The sequence below is a fragment of the Pinus tabuliformis genome, chromosome 6, assembly GCF_031772625.1.
Source record: "Pinus tabuliformis cultivar Carrire ecotype Pingquan chromosome 6, CPIR1, whole genome shotgun sequence".
Taxonomy (NCBI): domain Eukaryota; kingdom Viridiplantae; phylum Streptophyta; class Pinopsida; order Pinales; family Pinaceae; genus Pinus; species Pinus tabuliformis.
Window position 1 is genome coordinate 1,537,578,742 of NC_142292.1, and position 16,773 is coordinate 1,537,595,514.

Below are 16,773 nucleotides of genomic sequence, written 5' to 3' on the forward strand. Positions count from 1 at the left end.
ATTTTTACATTTTAAAAGTAATATGAATGGAACATGGTGCACTTTACCATATCGTTGGATGTGTCATAGTGGTGGGTAACACTGATAACTAAATTGAAGGTTTGGCATTTACATTACTATAATGTAAAAAAAACTGGTATGCCCACTGGAATGTGGTCTAGCATCACGGAGCCAGGTGATCGGGCCTGTATTAACATAGAAAACTGTGTTCAAAATCCCTTGAGTGGGCGTGGATGAGACTGGGTGCAATTCTTGGGTGAATATGATGACATAGATAGACCTATCATAGCATGGCAACTTAGCCAAAGAGATTCTATAAGACATATTTCTAAAAAAAAAGCTAGTATAGATATATCTGAACCTTGGATATTTTAAGCAGTCAGAGGTTTACAACTGTATGTTGTTAAAATCGCGATATTATTGTTTTATCGCGATAATTTCCCGCTGCCGATGTTATCGCAAGTAATATCCAAAATTATCTCCAGTTTTTTTTATACCCGATTTTTTCCGTTTTTATCGCGGGCAATCGAGGCAGCGATGTTTTATAAGGGATGCTAAATGTTCGAAATGCAATTTTTTTTGAAAGAAACAAATAATTTTTGAGTGGGGCAGCTTAATGATCAAGTGTAGGTCCTAGTATTGATATGCTATTCATGGTAATGTTAAATTCTTAAAGTAAAAGGATGAACATATTCATCCTTTTACTTAAATTTTTAACATTACCATGAAATGACTCAGGATGTTTGAGAGTGGTTCTAGCCTCATTGGATTTCATATGGAGAAAGTAGAATTTTAGATTTCATTCAAAATCCAGTAGACTTATCAGTTTTTCAGGATTTCAAGATTGCGAGATTGTAATGTTTTCAGGTGACACCACTTGCCCGGGCTACCCTTGCCACCAGTAGAGGACGTGGTCTACCTCCTATAGCTCCTACTTCTAGTTCTTCAGCTTCTAGAGCATAGCAGACTCCACTGCGAACTGCACCAGCACCAACATCTACATCTAGAGGGAAAGGGAAAGCTGTGGCATTTTCTCGCAAGAGGGGCAGAGGAAATCAATAGGATTAGACTATAGTTATTTTCCTCATTTTATTGTATATGACATTATGACATGATGATATACATTATTATATTTTTTGTTGATATTTTGAGGTTGAGTAGGGACTCAGGAGTCAGGACTTACTATTCAGGACATGATTCAATGTTATGTGTGATTTTAGCACTAGAAATGATATTAAACATCTTATATATTAGTTCTTTTATCATATTTATGTGTCAATGTATTTATTTTATGTTGTAGATGGTTTAGATATTAAAAAAATTGAAAAAAAATGAAAAAAAAGAATATTTTTGTACCAAACGATTTTTTCCCGGTTATTTCCGATTATTTCCCGATAATTATGATTTTTTCCTCGCGCCGATATTATCCTGATAACAATTAATGCAACATTGATTTTTATCCCTTGTAGTGTTTAATAGATCTGTGGCTGATATGAACCTATGTTAGAACAAAATCTAATGCATACATTGTTTTTTTTTGAAACCACATCCCAAACCTGGTGAAGGTATACTCCTATCTAGTCAAACCAACAAATGTATTTAGGAAGTTGATTACTTGCAGGCAGTGGCAAGTAACCAAGGCTTATTTTCAAGGGAAAGTACATTTCCCCTTCGTTACCACAAAATCTAGCAGGCCTAGTGCAAACCCTGTTAGTTTATGTAGCTCGGACAAGTGTTCTAGTCTTAGATGGTGCTTGTGAGGCTAAGGAACAAATTTTCTCCAATACCCAGAAAATGTTTCTATGGAAAAGGCCTTGATTAGAATTAATTAGCCAATTTATAAATTTTCCTAAGTTTAACATAGGGAAATGGCTTAATTAATCATAATTAATTGAGGAACTAACCCTTTATTGCAGGTTGATATATCACTTGGGAAGGGTTTTACTTTTTGTTTTGGGGCTTGGTGGTATTGTTCTCCTTTAATTTTAGCCATTCAGGCCTAGCTGCAAGGCTAGGGCCTTTTCTCCCTTGGCGTTGTGAAATTAAAAGGCATGCTACTGTGTTTGTAGCAACATTGCACGAAGCGGGGATGAAACGGGGACGCTTTTTGGAAGTGGGGACACAGAAGCGTCATTTCCCAAAAATCTAGGAAGCAAAGCATCTCAAAAGCGTCTACTATATATATTATTTTATATTTTTTTTGCATCTATATTCAAAAAAACATCCCAAGTACCAAATTAGTTGTAGAAGACATGAAAACATTCATATTTTTACTTAAATCAAGATAGATATGGCATCCATGATTCCATTGTACATCAATGATTAATTATTTGAGCATCAACCATCTAGATTCTAGAAATTACAAACATACATCAAATTTTGAAGCATATCATAAAACATAAAACGTTTAGAAGATAAAGTCATCAAACATTCAAGTAACTTATCTAGTAAGTGAGCCACTGTCAACCTGAGTCATGTCCAAAATTCAACTAATAATGTTTACAAAATAGGCCACTTGGCCACCACCACAACTCAAGTACACACGGAACTAGGAAGAGTAAGACAACAAAGTTCAAATTCACAACAAGCCTACAAGTGTAATGATTAATCTATGACAAAAGTAGTGAAATGTGAATACATCTACTAATCTCTCCTCCTTCCACCACGAACAGTATGTAGTGGTGGGCCTCCACGTGGTGGCAATGAAGAAGATGGTGTCTGTGGAAGTTGTGGCACTGAAATTGATGAAGATGAAGCCCCTGTTGTTGGTGTTGAAGCATGGAACCATGGAACGAAGGTACCAAATGGGGTGGCATCTCAACTCGATCATCATCATCTTGGATAAGATGATCCTCTAATTGCTCTAATCGCAACACTCCATCCTCCAAATTGGGCTCCCTTGGGTTTTTGTCCCAAACCTTAAGGTCTTTATTAGTCTTTGCATCATCACAGTAATGGGACAACAATCGCAAGTTGTAGTGAACATAAACCATGCTCTCTGCCAGGTCTAAACTCAACCTGTTCCTTTTAACATTGTGGATGAAAGAATAAGAGCTCCAACACCTCTCTGTAGAAGAAGTGTTTACCACCAGTGATAGCACCCGCAATGCCAAAGTTTGTAAAAGTGGAGTAGCACCTCCATGCATGTTCCACCACTCAAGAGAAGAAAAAGTCTCTCGATCTCTAATTACATGCATGCTCCGAATTGGACTAATGCTAAGTGTATGGTTGCTCAACTGTTTCCGTACCGTGGCAGACTCCTCCTCATCGGGGACTAATTTATCCAATGCTCTCATATAAGCCTCTAGAACCTCTGGATCTAGGTGTGGTTTTCTCTTGCCCCACCCCCCAGGTGCTGTTGTTGAAAGCCATGATGGATGATAGTAGTAAGGTGTCAGAACATATGCTAAGGCATGCAATGGAATGTTTAGCATATCCCATCAGTTTTTCCACCTCTGCACAAATATAATTGTACAATGTGGTATCTCTAGGCTCAATAATGTCTTTAATCTGCCCCAACATACTATCCATTTTCTCATACACCTCCCCAATTATTGGTCGATTTGGATCTGCAAACTTGATCAAGTAATAAATTGGTTTGGTGAATTGCAAAACATATTTAATCTGTGACGAAAATAACATGTCAAGAATAGTGCCCTTGGCTACATTAGCCCCATCTCTTGTTGAAATTTCTAAGTATTACCTGTTAGAAATTTAATCTGTATTCTTTTGGTTTATTTCTTGTACTTGTTAATTCTGAACAAATTATTTAGAACACTTAAATAACGAAATAAACACAATACAGTCTCAACATTTACAGATCAACAACTGAAAGAAAACAAACACACAAGTGACACCATTATTTTTGGACAATTGTCCCCGGAAAAACCCAATGCGGGAAAACTAGTGCAGCGATTCTGAGGGTTTATTATTATGCAGTATTTCCTTGAGTACAACTGGGTGCCAAACTGGCTCACCCGATAGAGAAAAACAACTGACAGTAATACCTCTCTATTCGAAAACCGGTATTCAAAAAACATGTCCCACGAAACCCTCTCCAGCAACTCTGAAGCACTGCATTAGCCTCCTGTTGGTCTGCGTCAGCCCTTTGAGGTACTGCGCAGCCTCTGGGACCCTGTGCGTCACTCCTGCTACCCTCTCCGTGGATGATGCAGGCCCTCTAGCCTCTGCGTAGTCTTTTCTGGGCTCTGCGTGGCCTGCTCTGGCTGCTGCATCTCACTCTCTGCCTCTGCGCTGGTCTCTCGGCATTATCCCCGGCTCTCTGTCCAGTACTCACTGCCCCTCGCTGTTGATCATTGATTCGACTTTGCTTAGCAACCTTGCTCTAGCAAATTGAATGACTGATCACTTTGGTGTGTCTTTCAACTGACCCTCAAGCCTCCTCTTATACTTTTCCTATTGGTCCTTCAACGACTGAGATTACATCTCTAATCAACGACTAAGATTAGATTTGGCTTGATCCATGACTTTTGGAACCTTCTAACCCAGTTTTATAGTAATACCCATTAATATTTTATTTTTCCTAAGTTTAGACTTAGGAACTCCATTAAAAATATTAATTATTTTAATACCTCCCAAACTGGTTAGAATCTGCCCAAACCATTTGTAGGTCTTGGAGATGTCATGTGCTTTAGCCTCTCCACCAATTTTCATGGCTAGAGCACATTCGATGCTACCCCAAATCAACACTCCCTCTTAGGGAGGATTGTGCTCTAGTAATACTCCACACTGAGCATCACTTTGATTATACGACACTGGTACGTGTGCTGATGCTAGGCCTCCCCACCCAACATCCTTTGCATTGTTGCATCCTGTACTGCTGTCCATGGCCCTGCCACTACCACTGCTGCATCCATATGACAGCTTTGTTTGCATCCGTGATGCTGTTGGTCCTTTCTCCCAACACTACATCTACAATGCAACCCCCTCTCATCATGCTGCGTCGTGCTACTGCTAACCACTACCGCACTGCAACTCAGTTACCGAGAAGTAAGTAACTGATCCACCCAACTACTGACATCCATGTCAGGCTAGAAACACTCCCGATGCTGAAGCTCTCTCTGCCGCTAACAAGTTTTCCCTCTAGTGCCTTTGCACTGCTGCAACAACTCCCTACATCTCACACCGCTACAAACCTCTCTGTGCCATCCTACACTGTTGCAACACTCTTTGTGCCTCTCGCACTGCTGCAGCCTGCTAGCCTCGCGCTGCCCGAGGACTCTTGCACTGTCGCACTCTTTGCCGCTTCATCCGCACCCGTCTCTATTGACATCCGCCAGCCCAGCTACTCTCACTTCGGGGCTCCTGTAGAAAGGTATAATCCAAGAGGTTGGGTACCTCAAGGATCCTGCCCCTCATCACTTGTAGTCCTCTTGACTACAACTCGATGTCTCCCCACCTCTTCTCTAGAGGTACATGACCGCTCATGGCACAATCGTCATCCTCCTCAACCTCCTTCTCTGCCTTCACTAGCATTGCCTTAGAGTCAGACGCCTCTCCCTTATCTTTTTCCTTGGATACTGGTTCGCATAATGACCCAGTTCTCCCCAGTGGAAGCACTTGACTTTGGAGAGGTCCTTTTTCTTCCTCTTCTCCTGCTTTCCCGCAGATGCTAGAGTTGCATCCTCTTCCTCTTCCTTCTTGATCCGAACTCCTTTGCAGCTACTTCCCATCTTGGTGAACCTCCTGATGTCCTCTTGGGGAAGAGCCGCCCACAATTCTTCCCAATCTGGAAGATCTGCCCTGCCCAATATGCTCTGGACAAATGTCTCCCACTCCTCGGAGAATGCGTTAAGTGCGGTCTTTACCAACATCTCCTCATCCGGCATGGCCGCTATGGAGGTCAGTTGGACCTGGATCTCCTTCAACCGACCTAGGAAGTGATCTATCTGCTGCCCCTTTGGCATCTGGTATGACCTCAGCTGATTCTCAAGTAACATCTTCCTTTGCACGGAAGTATGTTGGTACAATTTCTTCAGGGCTTCCCACATTTCATTTACTGTTTCCTTCTCGGCATTATGTTGGACAATATGATCCTTGACCCCATCAAGGATGATGCATTTCGCCCTGGCCATTGCCTCGTCGTACTTTTCATTTTCAGTCGGGTCTACTGGGATCGCCACTATTCTCAAAGGCGAAGGCCCTGATGCGATGTCTATCTAGAATGGACAGGATCTTGGTCTTCCAGACCACAAAGTTGGACGCCCCGTCTAGCCTGTCCTGATCCCTCAGCCCATTCATGGCCATTTCTCTACTCTTTCTGTTGATTCCTCCGAGTCTCTCTACTTCCCTTCGGAAGTTCTCTCTTCGACTCATGCTGAGTCTCTCTACTTCCCGCCTAGAAGTTCTCTGCTAGACTCCCTCTGAGTCCCAATTTCCCTTCTGGAAATCCTCCTGCCAATCGTCAAGTTGCACCTCTCCAATCTTCTGTGCACCCGCAACGCTGGTCCAGATTCCTTGGCTAGAAATACGCCTCGGTAGCAATTCCCTCTACCTTGGTTTTGCTGTGTTAGGTACTGTTCTGCCCACAATACCCCACCAGCGTCGCTCTCGCAAACTGCCCACAACTTCCTATGCCCTAGCAACTAAAGGACTGAGCCTCTAGGCTCTGCGCAATCCCGACACTAACAAAACAACTCGCTCAGCCAACTGCGTCAACTCTCCTAGTCTCTGCGTGAGCCTCTTTTTGCCCTCCTCAGCCTCTGGGCTGGCCTCTCTTTGACCCGAACTGATGACGCAGTCCCTCCGCGTCAACCCTCCCTTTGTCGCTTTCTGCAAGGATCAAATTCTATCACTCGAGAAAACTGATTCTATTGCAAATGCTCTGCTTAGTTGATGCCTTCAGCTCTCCTGTGATCTGCAACCATGCTTTGATACCATGTTGAAATTTCTATGTATTATGATTCACCTGTTAGAAATTTAATCTGTATTTTTCTGGTTTATTTCTTCTACTTGTTAATTCTGAACAAGTTATTTAGAACATTTAAATAACAAAATAAACAGAATACAGTCTCAACATCTACAGATCAACAACTGAAAGAAAACAAACACACAAGTGACACCGTTATTTTTGGACAATCGTCCGTGGAAAAACCTAACGCAGGAAAACCGGTGCAGCTATTTTGAGGGTTTATTATTATGCAGTATTCCCTTGAGTACAACTCGGTGCCAAACTGGCTCACCCGACAGAGAAAAACAACCGACAATAATATCTCTCTATTCGGAAATAGGTATTCAGAAAACTTGTACCACGAAACCCTCTCCAGCAACTCTGAAGCACTGCATTAGCCTTCTGCTGCTCTGCGTCAGCTTCAGACGCCTCTACTTTAGCCCTTTGAGGCACTGCGCAACCTCTGGGACCCTCTGCATCACTCTTGTTGCCCTCTACGTGGATGACACAGGCCCTCTGGCCTCTGCGTTGTCTTTGCTGGGCTTTGTGTGGCCTGCTTTGGCTGTTGCATCTTGCTCTCAGCCTTTGCGCTGGTCTTTCGACACTATCTCTGCCTCTTTGTCCAATACTCACTGTCCCTCGCTGCTGATCACTGATTCGACTTTGCTTAGCAACCTTGCTCTAGAAAATTGAATGACTGATCACTCTGGTGTGTCTTCCAACTGACCCTCAAGCCTCCTCTTATACTTTTCCTGTTGGTCGTTCAACGACCGAGATTACATCTCTAATCAACGACTAAGATTAGATTTGGCTTGATCCATGACTTTTGGAACCTTCTAACCCGGTTTTATATTAATACCTATTAATATTTTATTTTTCCTAAGTTTAGACCTATGTCACATGGTTCGGGTTCGAATTCGAGTTCGGAAACAATTAAGTTCGATTCGAATTCGAATTTTTCGATGAGGTTCGTATGAGGTTCGACATTAAGTTCGACTATATATATATGACATAAAATAATAAAAAATCAAAATCAATCAATACAACTATATGAGTAGTAGTGAGCACCCACGAGCCACAAATCACGACCACTATTAACTTCACGCTCTAGGCGGCGGGGACAAGCAGCGTCTAGAAATTGAATTTAGGAAATTGCAAAGAATACAACATGCAGCGACAGTACTAAGCACAATAGAGCGAGTACACTCAGACTAAAGTTGGATTGTGAAAATCTATCGACAACCATGGTAAATATGTAAAGCCTGTAAATAATTAAATAGCTAATGTAAAGCCTGTAAATAATTAAACAACTATTTACCCAAAATGTAAAGCCTGTAAATAATTAAACAGCTAATGTAAAGCCTGTAAATAATTAAATAGCTATTTACCGAAAATGTAAGGCTTGTAAATAGTTAAACAGCTAATGTAAAACCCGTTTTTCAAATTTAACAAAATTTCATATATCAAATTGACTGATTTGATGAGGAGTACCTACCTGGTTTCCTGCGGATGAAGAGACTTCAGATTTGCTCCAGCTTTCGCTCCCGTTACCCAAAGACCATAACCTCCCAACCAAACTCAGTACAACCTAGGTACTCAGTCTAGATTGCTTCTCAATTGCTGCAATCTGTTCCCCCGTGCCCAAAAACTTCAGAACAAACAAGGCTCAGTCTTTTTTGTTGAAAAACTCTGTGTTACAAATTTTCCTCCTCCTCCCCCCTTTTCCTCCAATCGTCCCTTCCTTCTTATAAGTCTTCGTTCACCGACTTCCTTCATCTCCGTGTCCAAATTATGATACGTATTGATTTTATAAACAAAATCTGATTTGATTTTATTTGAATATCTTAATTTGATTTAATAAAGTTTATTTATTTATTTTAATGATTTAATTTAATTCATTTAATTTATAATTTATAATTTAATTAATTTTATTTAATTTCATAAATTTTAATTTACTATAGGTGGGTCATTACAAAATAAAGCTAAACCAGTGTCCACTGCGAGAAACTAATTAGTGGGAAGCAGAACAAGAGAAAACCATGTGCTGTCGATGGTTTTTCTCATAAACCTTAAAACAACTCACAAAAACCGCCCAAAATCTAATCTCGAACCCCCAAAAAAAATTAAGAAACTATAAAATTGGGCTTCAGGTTCGTCTTTAGGTTCGCCTTCAGTTTCAAATTTGTAGATGTTCGAATTTGAGGTTCGACTATCAGGTTCAAATTCGTTGAGGTTCAAATTTGAGGTTCGACTATGAGGTTCGCCGAACCTGAACGAATTTGAATGTTTTTTTGGGTTTGCCGAATTTCAAACCTCAAGGTTCAAATTCGGCGAACCCTGTGACATAGGTTTAGACTTAGGAACTCCATTAAAAATATTAATTATTTTACTATCTCCTAAACTGGTTAGAATCTGCCCAAACCATTTCTGGGTCTTGGAGATCTCATGTGCTTTAGCCTCTCCACTAGTTTTCATGGCTAGAGCACATCCGTTGCCACCCCAAATCAACATCTCTATCATTGTTAATTTCCTCCCATGATTCTGAGGTCACCATATTAGTTAAAGCTTGTCTCACCTTGTGTAATGGCCCACCTATAATTACAAACAAAATACGAATATTATCCTACATATGAGACATCCATACGATAGCTACGTATGCATGGACCTGCATTTATCGCACTATATATACGCTAGTTAATACAGGGAAATGTCTAAATTAAGGTAATGAATTGATTATCGAAATAAATCCCTACCTCACCCGAATATAATGAATATATCAAATTAGATATGTAATATGTATACCACCTTAAATACATATATATGATAAATCCTTAATTAATAGAAAATGTTAATTTCCAAATTATATAAAAAATTTAAGTTAATAAAATAATAATATAAATTAATCAAGACTTATAAACTAAATAAATTAAAATGAATAAAATAATAATATAAATTAATTAAAATTATAAACTAAATAAATTAAATTAATTTATTAAAATAATATAAACTTTAATCAAATCAAATCCTACATATTCAAATAAGATCCATAAAAATCAAATGAGATTTGATTTTATGTAAAGTTCCACGTAACAAAAACAAAGACACGGTGATGGGAGGAATGCGGTGGGTAGAGAAATAAAAGGAGGAAGGGAATCTTGAGGAAAGGGGGATAGAGAGGAGGAAATTTTTGAGAGTCTTATATACTGAGAGGAGGAGACTCAATTGTTCTTAAGTTTTTGGGCACGGGGGACCAATTTGCATCAATTGAGGCACATTTTGGAACTGAGTATCTAGGTTGTACCCAATTTGGCTGGGAGGTTTTGGTCTTTTGGTAACGAGAGCGGGAGCAGGAGCAAATCAGAAGCATCTTCAACCACATAAACCTAGGTAGGTACTCAACATCAAATTGATAAATTCTGATATTAAAAGTGCTGGTTAAGTTCTTATAAGAAGTTTCATATTATGTTTAAGGTAAATATTTGAGTAAGTTATTTAGAGCCCTACATCTTCATTTGCTGCCTAAAGGTGAGGTAATAACTTGAAAATCTTGTTTTTGCAAGTTTAAGCAACTGCAACTTGGAGTAAGTGCCATAAAAGTACTTTACCCTTGTATGCCCCGTGATAAATTTAATGAGTTGCTTCCCTGTCTTGTAAAGTTTATTAATCCATCCACATTCTTTATGCTTCACAATATCATTCATCAGAAGGTTCAATGTGTGCACCAAGCACCCAGACCAAAAGATGTGTGGATGAGTACGCTCAATAACTTTTCCTGCTGCCTTACAATTTGCTGCATTATCAGTGATCACTTGAACCACATTATTAGGACCAACATCTCTGATTGATTGCAATAGGAGATCTGCAATGTTTTGGGAAGTTGCACTAATGGAGGAGGAGTCATGACATGTAATAAATATTGCACCACTAGAAGAAACACCAAGAACATTTATCAAATGTTGGTTTCTAATATTTGTCCACCCATCTGATACAATGGATACCCCACAATCCACCCACTCATTTGTAAAATGTGTCAAAGCTCTTTGAACCTTTGCTTTTTCTCTTTCTAATAACATTGTTCTAGATTTCTCATAGTTGGGGCTTTTGTATCCTTTTGGGGCTTCATTGATGGCCTTAACCATATCATGCCAATAGGGAGAGCAAAGCACATTGAATGGTACACCGCAAGCACAAAGAAATCAGACTATCTTTCCATCCACATCATCCCTCCCAACAATATTAAGCAAATCCCCAATTTTTCTACCTCCAGAGCTTGCAGAAGGAGGAGATGAGCTACCAAATCTAGAGGTTGCACTTGATTCAGACTGACTTTTTTGTTTCTTTCTTTTTGTTGTGCAACCTCCTCTATTTGGATGCATTTTCTTCTTTGTTCAATTGAAATGTTTGGGCAAATTTGTATCCCCACCAATGTTGCACGACTCGTACTCGTATAAGACTCTTCGCGGCATTGACTCGTTGACTCGTATAAGACTTGGGAACAACCCTTATAAGACTCGTATAAGGTTCGTCAAAATATAAAAAAAAATGTTAAAATATGGTAAATTTTAAGCACAAAAAAGAAACTAATGTTAATTCCAATCCTTATAAGTTATAAAAACCACAATATATGCAATAATTCATAACATCATCTCATATCTAAAAAAGTACAACATAACATATTCGATTTTTGTAAGCAAAACATTTAGATACTAAATAAGAAAAGGACTCATGATTCCACAATTAAAATAAAAAATGTCAACAAGTTCAAAATTCAAATACATGTCATAAATGATAAATGATTGTCTCGTAACAATCTTGAGTCTCATCACTCATGGACGACCACACCTACAATAAGCCTTCGTGGAGCTAGTGCTAACATCGGAAGGCTAAAGCAACTGTGAGGCAGGTGTATTTGGAGTCTCCATATGAGATGGCAAACTAGAGAGATCCTCAGTCTCTTCATCAAGCCAACTCAAATCAGGGGCCTCCTTCACAACCCAATCAGACTCTAAATCAATAGTATCCAATAAAGTTGGATTTGTATCCTTTGGTTGCACTTGTTTTGTGAGCATTCGAAGGTTGTAGTAGATGAAAACCAACTTCACCAACCTCTCATGCTCTAACATGTTTCTCTTTTTGCTGTGGATGTGCTCGAACACTAACCAATTGCGCTCACAAGAAGAAGCACTGCAGGGTCGACTCAGAACTCTGATGGCGAATTCTTGTAATTGTGGTGCCTCAGTGCCACAATCTATCCACCAATGAGCTGTAAAAATATAACAACAAATATTATTAGTTTGCAATACCAAACATGTAAAAGAGAACTAGCAAAATTACAAGCTACGTTCTAACAATTTGCACTTACAAGGCATTTTCTTGTCCTTGAGACGTTGGCTTGAGCTGAATCCAAACATGCCAGATGCTTCCTTGTACATATCTTGTTGTATGTTGATTTTGTCCTGAGTATCTTGATCTGGGAACATCTTCTCAATGCATATCATGACACCTCTCATCACCGCGAGATCTATTTGAATGCTAGACCCCTCATTATAGAATAAGCTTGGATTGAGATATGCTCTTGTTGCATGCAATGGTGAATATAGTTGCATGTCCCACCTGGAATCAATAATTTTCCATATAGGGAGATATTTAGATTCATTTCCCCTATAGAAAGTCTTGATGGCCTCTTTGGCCATGTCCACGCCCTTGTAAATATATCCCATTGCAGGTTTCTCTCCATCCATCAATCTCAAGACTTTCACAAGGGGCTTAGTGAAGCTGACAATCTCAGTGACTTTGTCCCACAAACTATCACCAAAGATAAATGCTTTCATAGACAATGCTTCTGGTTTTTTGCTATCTTTCCCAAAGACCCATTGTTGCCTACAAAACATTCTTCTCAAAGCTTGGTACTCATAAAAAAGGCTTTGGAGGGAAAGAAAGTTTGTAGCAAACCGTGTGACAGTTGAGCGACTAAGCTCACCCTTTGTGAATTCCCTCGTAAGGTTCAACACCCAAGCATGATTATAAATATACTTGGTAATTTTCTTGCATTCTTGCACAACATCTTCATCCACTCCAACTTCCCAATGTCCTCTAGCATCAAGTCTATGCAATGGGCAGCATATGGAGTCCAAAAAATGGTGGTATATTTGGCACAAAGCAACCTTCCAGCTGCCACATAATTTGCTGCATTGTCCGTGATTACATGGACAACATTTGTAACCCCAACTTCCTCCACCACATTAACGAACAATGAAAAAATCAAATGTTCATCTTTTACATTTGCAGATGCACCAATGGATTTTAGGAACATGGTTCCTTCAGGGCAAGCTACAACAAAATTTATTATTGTTCTATCCCTCTGATTTGTCCACCCATTAGACATAATTGTACAACCTGTAAATTTCCATGAGCTTTTAATGCTTTCCAATTGTTCCTTGACACACTCAAGCTCCTCATCTAGCTCTTTCCCCCTAAGTGCATTATAAGATGGGGCTTTGTATCCAGGGCCAACACTTGCAATGGCATCCACCATGGGCTGATAAAAATAAGACTTTGCATAGTTGAATGAAAGACTGTTATGGTACCAAAACCTCCTCACTGCCATATCTACCTCCTTCCTCTTCTTTTCATTAAAACTATCCAAGGTTGGTTGAGATCCTGGAGTTGTACGAGGATTGAAGAAAGAAGAGGTTATACTCTTGTTTGCCACAACACTTGAAGAGGAGTTACCAATACCTGGACTTTGAATCTATGTTTCACTCTGAGATGAAGATCTACCTATCCCAAAAATCTCATCCTTCCTTTTTGCCCTCCTAGAACTTTCTTCTTAATGGATTCCAAAGCAACTGCCATTTCAGTAGTGACTTCATCAAGGCAACTTTGACAACATCCCACACCATTCTTAGGAATTCTGGCTAGGTGGTATTTCAGTCTGTTTATGCCTGCATGCATTATGGCATTGCAATAATTGCACTTGATATGATGGTCATTACCGATAATGATTCGTTGACCATGTGCCCATGCCGAATCACGAGACTTTCTAGAACCATTTGGTGGCATGGTGAGAGAATCTGGAAGGTTTTGTTTTTTTTTTAATTTGCACATTTTTTTGGCCCTGTGGCTGAGTTTCTCAGCCACACTGGGCCGCTGTGTGGCTGAGAAACTCGGCCACAAGCCCAAACGTTAATTTTTTTTTTGCAAACATAAAATAAAATTCAAAAAAAAAAATTAAATTGAATACAAAAAAATTACATGGAAAACATTCAAACAAGGTTCATGAAGCCTACCTGAGGTTGGGTCTGATTTGATGAAGCCTCCTTTAGCCTCCTTCAAGAGCTCCTTCACTGTGCAATCGAGTCACTCAACACTCATACAAATTAGCCAAACACTCAAATGACAAGTGAATGACAAACGAAAGGGAGATAAGTGCTTTTAAAGCATTTTCTTTCCTCCAATTTCCCTTTCCCTCCTCCTCATTTCCAAAAAAGAAAAAAAAGAAAAAAGCTGAACATTTTGTGCCATTTGAGGCTCAACGAGTTCTATACGGGTCCTATAGAATACCTGCAGGTCTTTTATGGGTAGACGGGTTCTATAAGATACCTGCTGAGCCCGGGTCTTAAACGCGGGTTCTATGCGAGTGACCCAGCTTGTTATAGAACCTGCCAAGACCCGTGGGGACTCGCGGGTCTAATACGGGTCATGCTTCACTGATCCCCACAACACCCTTTTTCTCATAACTGTCCATCACCCCACAAAGATGACTCCTCACACGGGTATATGAACCACTATATGGTTTTTCTCTATGACAACCATGAGGGGACAAAAATTTGTAGCTTCCACCACCTTTTCCTCGTTCAAGTTTGGTCACATAGTTCCACAAGGATCTCAGTGCAGCTTTCCCCTCTAGTGTTTTAGTGTTCCCTTTAGGTTCATCCTCTTCCTCTTCAAACCCTTCCTCTTCATCATACATTTGGTCATTCATATGGGGACCACTATCCTCTTGTTCTTCTTCCCTTCTATTTCTACTCCCCTTTGCTATCATGAAAACCCAAAGTGGAATGATACATAGAAGCCAAAAGAACACCATCTTCGAATATGAATATAGGTGGTGGACAACCTGTAATTAAATGAGCAAGAAGAAAGAATGGGAAAGAGTTGGAGAGGGAGGAGAAAAATACAAAAATCAATGACAGAAAAATGAGGGAGTTTGGGGTTTGCACTTACCTGTTTAGCCCTTGTAGATGGAAGCCCTTCTTTACTCCTCCAAGCTCCTCCTCGTGGAACACTGGTTTGTAGCCCAGGGTTAATATACTTGTGGTTGCAGGTGGAACGTGGAGGTTTGGGCACGTTGTTTGTGGCTCAAATTTTGCATTTTGAGTGCAATCCCTAGCACATCATCTCTTGAGACCAGGCCGCAGCCCTTGAGGGCTTTGTTGCTCTCATCCCTGGCTTATCTATTGACTGTTTTATATCAGTCCTGAAGTTGAATCAATGGCAGACCCTAATCACTAATGTTGGCACGTAATAATAAGCCTAAAAACATTAATAAATAACACATAACAAATCGTAAGTGTTTGGCTATCATTTTGTGCTTATTTGGGTGACTTGATTTGACTGTTAGAGGACTGACACTGTTATTACAGAGGTTAGATATATTTTACAGCGGACTGATATATTTTGCAGAGGTCTGATCTTGACATTGTATTGGCATTACATTGACACTCTTTGCATCTAAGCTCTATAATTGATCACTGAAACTTTGGCATTATTCCTTGCATATTGTGAATGATTTTGTGACAGATCTCATCACTAAGTGGACTGATATATACTGCAGTAAGCTCATCTTTGTTGACACTGGTTTTCTTCGAGGCACTGGGCAGTTATAACTTATAAGGAGTCAGGACATCGGTATTTGTCTTGGTTTGTCTCTTGTGCATTGTCAAGGATTCTCTTTGTTTGAGTTACTAACTTTCCCTCTCATCTAATTGCATTCCAAATCTTTGCATCTCATTTACACTGCTAGCCTCTATTTGTATTGCATTTCAAATTAATTTCTCTTTTGCATATTGCATTGCATAGTCCCATTTTTTGTTGCATTTAGTTAACTAATCTCACTGTTAGCAATCTCGTCTTATTGCTTATATTTGTCCTCTTGCAATCTTGTAGTTTTCTCCTGTTCTAATTTGGTAATCTAATAATTGAAAGAGAACTCCTAATAAGCACACACAAGTAATAAAAAGGTGTTGCTATCATTGTCTCATTGAGCTTCGTTTAAGTGCTTTTGTAGTTTGATCTTGTAATCTTGTTTGATAAACAATATCTGAACATCTTGCTCTTGGTTACAAGAGGTTCTATATTGATCTTATTGGACCATTTTGCGTAATTTAAGCATCTCTAATTGGCTCATTTCTTGCATTCTCATCCTAGATTAGAATTAATTAAAATTTACCTCCAAGCATAAGCTTGGTTGATAGAAACTTAAGGCCACCTTCTCTCCCAATTTGTGACGATTGACCTTGCACTAAGGTTAAAACAGGTGACCTCGCAGTTTTCTTGCGCATAATCCCTTGTAGGAACAAAGGCATTTGGGTTGTTAGAACTCTAGGGTAGGTATCATTAATGAGGCCTTAGCCTCCTTCCCCTGGATTTCTTTCTACAACCCTGGTCAAAATTCCATGTAATAAAGTTAATAAAGGCAAAATAATAACCAAGGTCATGGGACACATTCCAAGTTGAATGTTGGGAAAAACATCCTAGTGTGGGTGTTCATTTGGTTTATTATGGCTAAGGTAAATTGGCAAAGGCAAAGAGAAAAATTTTGGAAAGGCAAAATGACATTTTTGGCAATTTATTTATGAAAA

The 16,773-nt window shown here is 39.6% G+C and overlaps 1 protein-coding gene across 1 annotated transcript in view; it reads left to right on the forward strand.

The window, feature by feature from the left end:
* LOC149264585 (kinesin-like protein KIN-7O) overlaps positions 1–16,773 on the forward strand; it is a 193,699-nt gene that overhangs the window by 128,657 nt on the left and 48,269 nt on the right. The gene's annotated exons all lie outside the window — the stretch shown is intronic.